Raw genomic sequence first — 8391 nt, 5'->3', positions numbered from 1 at the left:
TTAAAAATACAAAAAAATTAGCTAGGAGTGATGGCTAATCCCACCACTTGTAATCCCAGCTACTAGGGAGGCTGAGGCAGGATAATCACTTGAAGCTGGGAGGTGGAGGCTGCAGCGAACTGAGATCACGCCACTGCACTCCAGCCTGGGTGACAAAGTGAGATTCTATCTCAACAACAACAACAACAACAACAAGAAACAAGTCAGGTCTTGCCTACACTCAAAATGAGGGGATTGTATAGGGTGTAACATGGGGGATGTGTGGAGATCACGGGACCCATTTTAGAATTCTGCCTACTATAGTATGCTAATAATCTCTAATAGATGTCTAATAATCGGCAGAGAATATTTTCAGTTTTATCTTCATTGAGTACCTTTTAGATTTATAACTAATAAAATACTATTTTATATTAATTACATTTCCTTAGCTTTCTTGTGAGGGTTTAGAAGTCAGTCTATACATTTATCCTGGCCTGTATTTTTCTGTGGGCTTTCTAGGGTGTGATGTGAGTACACAGAGTTTACACGCACCTCACTGAAACCCTTTTGTTCCTTGCAGCACTGTAAGGGCTGTGGTAATGTAGCCTGGGTGCGGTGGCTCACACGTATAATCCTAGCAGTCTGGGAGCTCGAGGCAGGCAGATCACTTGAGGCCAAGAGTTCAAGTCCAGCCTGGCCAACATTGTGAAACCCACATCTCTACTAAAAATACAACAATTAACTGGCCATGGTGGCGCATGCCTGTAATCCCAGCTACTCAGGAGGCTGAGGCAGGAGAATAGCTTGAATCGGAGTTGGAGGTTGCAGTGAGCCAAGATTGCACCACTGCACTCCAGCCTGGCGACAGAGTGAGACTCCATCTCAAGAAGTCTTCTGTTTGCACAAAGGGAAAGTAACACAATTGTTTAAATTAATCAGAAGTCTGTAATTAGGTTAAGTAAGGGCTAAATGTTGTCTGTTCGTCATTAGAAACGCGTGATGATGATAGTGCTGGTGATGAGGGTGACTGGGCTCAGAAATGATCATAGTGCACCTAGGTTTTGAGGCCTAATTTTCTATTTTCTAGAAATGAGGTTAGAAACAAGAGTTCTGATCAAAATCTCCCTTGGCTATTACTGTTAATATGGTTTGCATCTAGAATGACATAGAAAGCTCATTACCCATATCTTGTCTAATAGCAGTGAGGAAAACAGAGTAGGAATTTAGCCTTGGGTAATGAGGAAGGGTATGAAGCAAGGTTACTGACATTTCTAAATGTCTGGAATCCGGTTTGAGGCTGGGCATGGTGGCTCACACCTGTAATTCCAGCACTTTGGGAGGCCCAGGTGGGAGGATTGCTCAAGCCCAGCAGTTTGAAACCAGCCTGGGCAACATGGCAAGACCCCATCTCTGCAAAAAATGTAAAACCTTAGCCAGGCATGGTGGTGCGCACCTATGATCCCAGGTACTGAAGGGACTGAGGTGGGAGGATCCCTTAAATCCAGGAAGGTGAGGCTGCAGTGAGTCATGTTCACACCACTGCAGTCCAGACTAGGCCACAGAGTGAGACCCTGTCTCAAACAGTAGATAATCAACCCGATTGTGGCAAATGAAAAAGTTGGCAATTTGATTTGGAGCTCGTGGAAACTTTCTCAAGTTCATGATTAATATTTTCCCATATTTTGAATTTCTAGGACGAGGAGACTGGCTTTCACAGAGGTTTGGGTTGGATTCAGTTTTCTTCAGAAGAACTTCAGAATGCACTACAACAGGAAAATCATATTCTAGATGGAATAAAGGTCAATCTGTATACCAGATACATCTATGATATACATGTAGCTACTATCTGATTATGTATCAATTAAATAGATCATAAATGTGGAATGATGGGACTTTGAGAGATTTGTAACTGAAGCTGCCTTCATGCTTGTTAGAATGGTGGGGTGGAAGAGTTCCCGCTTTTAAAGGAGAAGTACAAGACCCTTAGGCCGGGCGCGGTGGCTCACGCCTGTAATCCCAGCACTTTGGGAGGCCGAGGCAGGTGGATCATGAGGTCAGGAGATCGAGACCATCCTGGCTAACACATTGAAACCCCGTCTCTACTAAAGAATACAAAAAATTAGCTGGGCGTGGTGGCGGGTGCCTATAGTTCCAGCTACTCGGGAGGCTGAGGCAGGAGAATGGCATGAACCCAGGAGGCGGAGCTTGCAGTGAGCCAAGATTGTGCCACTGCACTCCAGTCTGGGCGACAGAGTGAGACTCTGTCTCAAAAAATAAATAAGTAAATAAATAAAATAAAAAGAAGACCCATAATGGTTAGCAAGATATATAGAACACAGGAGACCTAGCAGCATACTTTTCCAGTCGGGTGAGCTGGGGCTGAAATCTTGTCTTTCCCACTGATTATGTGATCTTGGGCCAGATTGATTTACTACTTTATTTTTTCATTTATTTGTTTTCATCATGACTGGGCCTTTCTATGCTGCAGGTTAGTCTTGAACCCCTAGCCTCAAGCTGTCCTCTTGCCTCATCCTCCCAAAGTGCTGGGGTTATAGGACTAAGCCACTGGGACTCACCCAATTTGCAATTTTTAATGGTGGGTGAGGGAGTCATAAGAACAACAAAGATGGTAAAGGGAATTTGATGAGAAAACAAATAAAAGAACAAGGTGAAAATAAAAACTGCCTGAGTTCTTTTTACTGACTCCCTCATAAAAAGGTGATTTTCAAATTGAATGTTTTTGCAGACATTGCCTTTCCTTCCCTACAGTGCTTATTTTTTTCAGCTCCAGGTTCAAACTCAAAGGCCTAAAGTTATCCAAACATCTGATGAAGAGGAAGATTTTTGAGACTGTGCCAGCCTATTACATAAAGGAAACACAACCAAGAATTTTGTCTAAAGGTTTTTATTTGAAACAAAGCAAGAGCTTCTTTTCCCCACTCCAACTTAAAACACAGTGCAACAGGGGCCACATTTATTTGGCAGGACAGTTCCAACATGTGAACATCCTCCACCTCACTGCGATTGGGGCAACTTGACTCATAAGCAGCTGTTCTTACACAAAATATTAACGCGAACTACGTGTCACACAAAAGGCAGTGGTCTTGATTGTGGATGTGGGCCAGCATGTTCTATAAATGCTGAAAGGTGGGAGGAGCACAAATAAAACCCACTCTTTAAAAAAACCAAATAATTCAAAGTAGAATTTTCTATCCCCACTCCCTCCCTACTCCCACTTTCTCCAATAATGAAAAGTAGCATCCAGATCTGGTTTGTATCCTGACCACTCACGAAGTGTTGCCCCATAGCACTTGCATCATTAGGGTTATGGATAATCACAGTTCATTTGCTTTGAAGAGATGTGTGTCTACTCCTTCCTCCTCTTCTTGCCTTCATGCTCATGTTCTTTGGGGCTGCTGCTGAGGGTCTTTGAGAGCCACCATGCTGTCTGGCTTCTTCCAAAATTTGTCCAGACCAAAAGGATCTTCCTCAGACTGAACTGGTCCTTCTCATCCTTTTGGCCTCTCTGCCTGTGATCTGAACCAGAAAACTTGTCGGGAACAAATCTAGGAAACAAGAGAAAAGACTATGAACTACTTTGTTTTCACTGGTGTAAATACTGAAACAGAGTTATACGGCTTGATATCTGTTGGTCTTTATTCTGGCTTCTAGGTCATCACCATACATGTCCTTGTCCAGATTTTTACTGGACCTATAAATACTCTGGGCCATATCTTTATTTACCACCTCTCCAGGCTTGATCATAAACATTATAAATTTTGTCTTCTCCACCTGCAAATCCACTGTCCATACCCTGTAGAAAAGTGGATGACATTAAATGAAAATATAAACACCAATTATTAAACGATGAATCTGACAACATTCATATGAAGAGTAAACTCTTGCTAATTTGTAGCTCAAATTTTCCACAACCTGAACTGCAAATTTTAAAAAGGTCTTCATTGGACTGGGTGTGGTGACTCATGCCTGTAATCCCAGCACTTTGGGAGGCCAAGGAGGGTGGATCACTTGAGGTCAGGAGTTCAAGACCAGCCTGGCCAACATGGTGAAAACCCAGTGGATCTCCCCACATGCAGAATCGCCCCCAGTCCCTGGGATTGGGACTGCCACCTCTGGCTCCTTCTGGGCCAAGGCCACTTGATGAGCCAGGCGCTGGCAGCGCACCCTTTGCTCCTTCAGCTGCACACATAGCTGTGCCTACTGCTCTTCCTTGGCACTGGCTAAAGCCGAGTTTAAAAAGGCCACCTGCAGGCAAGGCGTGTGCATTCTTGTAGGGGGATACACAGGACAAATGTGGCAGGGAGGGGGACAGGAGCTCTTCCTTTGGGGCCTCAGAGGGTGCATCTGTGGGTCACAGGTGAAATGATGTCTGACCACTGGCTCCCAGGGAAGGCACAAGGGTCCAGAGAAACCAGAGGGCAGGAAATAAAGAGCAAAAGGGGGTCTGGGAGGGACCACAGAGGGAGGCAGCAAAGGTGGGGCAGTGGGAGTCAGGCTCACCCTGGCCTTCCAGCTCTCCAGGTCCTCCAAGATGCTCGGCATGGGCTGAGGCACCTTCTTCTCCTCCTTACTGCCCAGTCCATCTCCTGTGGGGGGTGGCTAGAGGGGTCCTCAGACAACCCAACAGGGGAGGTACAGTGGGCCCACCTCTGTCCCCACCCTCACTGTGTAACCCTGGGCCAGCCCCTTCCCAGATAGGAATGAGTAGCTGTTCTCTATTTTCATTTTTTTTTTTTCTAAGAGCCAAGGTCTCGCTATGTGGCCCAGGCACAGTCCCACTAGCCATCAGTGTGGGAGTTCTGACCTGGTCCCTTTCTGAGCTGGGCCAGTTCTCCCTTCCTTAGGCAATCTGATGGCCCCCTGCTCCCAGGAGGTCACCATATTGATACCAAACTTAGTGCGGACACCGGTAGGCATAATGACCAGCTGTCTTAAAGGTCTCTTCCAACTCCTCAATCCTATGCTGCTAACAGTCCCCCTTTCCTCCTGGGGCTCTCGCCTCTTCCTCTGAGTGGTCTCCCGTACCTTCCCCAGGGAGAGCCATGATGCTCATCTACAGGCCTGTAGCTGCTGTTTCTGCTGGCTGTTAGTTTCCAGGCGCTCCTAAGGGACCAGGAAAGAGAGTGAGAAAGCACGGAGGTTGCCAGGTTGTCCCCCTTGGGGCCCTGCCCTCAGTAACTCCCTCGCCTGAGTCTCCTGCAGCTCTTGGCGGGCCATCTCGGCCACTGTTTTGCCCTAAGCTTCCTGCTGCTGCAGCTGATCCATGAGCAAGGTCTGCAGCAGTAACTACCTTTGCAGTGCCTCCTTCTTGGAGGTCAACTGCTGAAAGACAGCCATGTACTGCTGCAGGTGACCCAGGTACTGGTCTTGCTGCTGCTGCAGACTCTGAGCCTCTTGGCTCTTCAGCTCCACCTGTAGGAAGACCCTAGGCATGAGGGCAGCTGATGGCTGGCTTCCAAATTCTGGGCCCATTAATAGGGTAGAGAGGGCACTGTGGGGCTCTGTGGCCTGCCCAGGTCCCTGGCCCCTTGCTCCAGGCCTAAGTGACTGCCCCTACTTGCCTAGAGCCCCATGCCTCCTTCCCTAGCCTCAAATCTCACACCCTTTTCTCTCCATTTAAACTGTAGGCCACAGACTGGAGGAAAAGCAGAGGGAGACAACCACCATTTGCTAAGTGTGCTGCATGCCTGATATTTCCATGTATTATCTCATTTAATCCTCAGCACCTCTGCGAGGAAAAAGCTCACTTCCTTTTTAAGTGGAAGACTTAAAGACTTAAGACCAAGACTTGGAGATGCAAGGTAGTTCAATGGTGAACAGTGGAGCCGAGGCTGGAATTCAGTTTGAATCTAAGGAGGCTCTTATACCACTGTCTCTTTCCCTGTGACTGGGGGCTCCATGGCTCCAGCTGGGATGATGATGTCGAGACCTGGGAGGAACCCAGGACTACCAACCTCTAAAATTCAGAGGGCAGGAAGCAAGAAACAGTCACGGCATTGCCCTGGAGGGTGCTAGGGTCACCTGTCTCCCAGGCTGCAGCTGCCTCTGTCCTCGCACCTCCCTTCCCCAGAGACTGGTGCCCTTCTTGGATGGGGTGGGAGTTACCATCTGCTTCAGCTCGGCCAGCTGCTCCTCGAGTTGGTGATTGTGGGAGAGCACGTGGCTGATGGTGGTGTGGGCGTTCTGCACAGAGGACCGGCAGGCCTCCCCCTGCTGCTCCCAGAGCTTGGGTTTCCGCTCCCACAGCATCTCCTCCTGCTTCTGGTTCAGGTGACTCAAGCCCTCATTGGTTTCCACCTGGGCTTGGAGCTGTCCTGCCAGACTCTCCAGCTCCTTCCGCAGGTGCTTGACCTCGGCTTGTAGCTGCTGCTCCACCTCTGAGGGTCCTGTTGGGGGCTCCAGGTGTAGGGGTTCAGCTTAGAAAGGAAGCAGACAATAAGGGCCTCTGGATTCTCAAAAAATCCTCCTCTTGGTGCACAGTTCCTCTCAGGCTCCCCAAACTTGGCCTCCCTGCTAATGATTCCTTGCTCCCGATGGTAGCCAATCTTCCAAGCCACTTTCAGATAGCACTGTGGGTGGCTGTCAACGGGCACTCCTCCCTCTTTGCTGATGGGGACACTGAGGCTCATGGAGATGACAAGACTTGCCGTCTTCTGGCACAGACCTCTCTCCCTCTGCCTCAAAGCCCTTCCATGCACCCACCTCCTTGGGGCATTCTAAGCCGCCCCCACAGCCCTCTGATGCCGGTCCTGCTTCAAGGTCACCCCAGCCCCAGCTCACTCATCTGGTTCTTCAGTTTGGCCAAGCTTGTCTACAGCTCCTGTACGTGATGCATGTCATGCTTCTTCTCCTTCAATGTGCGAACCTGCCCAAAGCACAGGGGGAAAGGGCCCTGGAGAGAGGGGCTGGTGGCTGGACAGGCTACCATCTTCCTCTCTGCCCACACCTCCACAAAGCCCAGACCCATGACCACCTCTGGCTGTGTTCCTCCCATTGCACAGATGCTCAGAACGATCAAGCAACCTCTCTAAGGCAGGGCCTGAAGGGTCAGGTCTCACCTGCTCCAACATCTCCTGCATCCTCTGCCACACATGGCATGCTCTCCATGGAGATACTCAGCGTACTCATCTCTCCATTTGTTGATACTGCAGCCACTCCTTCACCTGAAACAATCGACACAGAAGTTAGGAAGGGCTGTCACTAGTCCTCACCTACTCCTGGCCACCTGGGGTCATCATCCTTCCATGTCCCTCCCTCTGCAAAGTCTCATGTGCCCCAGGTATGCTTCCAGCTGTGCCCGCTCTTCCATGGCCTGCTGTAACTCCTGGTTAGCATCTGGGGCTTTGCAGCAGCTAGACAACTGGATGGTAAAGCTGGAGAAGTTTCAATCTGGAGAGCCTGGACCGTTCCACACAGTGCCTTTAAAAGTGCTAGGGCTAGGCTCAATGTATGACTCAGTCAATAAAGATCTCTGTCAAATTGCTTTGCTTTAGAAACAAAAATGAAATAATTTTAAAGAGATCTCAGGCCGGGTATGGTGGCTCATGCCTGTAATCCCAAAATTTTGGGAGGCTGAGGCAGGTGGATTCCTTGAGCTTAGGAGTTCCAGACCAGCCTGGGCAACATGGAAAAGCCCCGTCCCTACAGATACAAAAATTATCCAGGTGCAGTGGCATGCACCTGTGGTCCCAGCTACTTGAGAGGCTGAGGCAGGAGAATGACTTGAGTCTGGGAGGTGGAGGTTGCAGTGAGCTGAGATAGCAACACCAAACTCCAGCTTAGGTCACAGAGCGAGACCTCATCTAAAAAAACAACAACAACAACAAAAAAAACACACAACTCTCTATTATTACCAGGAAATAGTGAAAGTGTTGGCTTGAACCTCAGAAGGAAATAAACAGACTCGTGAGCCAGCCATATAAATGTAATCTATAAAATAATGATTTTCATCCATGATGCTTTAAGAAAAAAAATTTTAAACCCTAACCTTGAGATTCTGATTCCCCAGGTCTATGGCAGGACCTCAATTTGTAGATTTTTAGCAGTCTTTAGGGGATTCTATGGCAGGAGCAGAACAAGGACTCAAATATTTCAGCTCTTGGCTAGAGCCTCCCTGTATCCGGCATGATCCCTAGGTCATGGTCCCAACTGGATGGGGCTCCCACCACCCCAGGGCTGCAGTAGTCCCTCCAGGTGTTCAAGAACCTCTGGCATACAGCAGGTATGTTTCCTTCTGTAGGTCCAAAGCCAGGGATACCATATGTTCTGCCTTGATATGAAACCATGACATGCAATTAAAACACATAAATCTCCTTCCTACTCCTACCCTCCATCCAAAGTGTTTTATTTTTATGAGTTAAATAAGAAAACGAGTGGCAATCGGAGATTTCA

At 48.3% G+C, this 8391-nt stretch overlaps 1 pseudogene; it reads right to left on the bottom strand.

Annotated features, from left to right (window-relative positions):
* Positions 1-4884: 4884 nt before the first annotated feature.
* Positions 4885-6715, bottom strand: LOC117071078 (annotated as a pseudogene).
* Positions 6716-8391: the final 1676 nt, after the last annotated feature.

This window comes from Trachypithecus francoisi, unplaced genomic scaffold, assembly GCF_009764315.1.
Source record: "Trachypithecus francoisi isolate TF-2019V2 unplaced genomic scaffold, Tfra_2.0 Lachesis_group3, whole genome shotgun sequence".
Taxonomy (NCBI): Eukaryota; Metazoa; Chordata; class Mammalia; order Primates; family Cercopithecidae; genus Trachypithecus; species Trachypithecus francoisi.
This window is presented reverse-complemented; position numbering and strand designations above follow the sequence as displayed.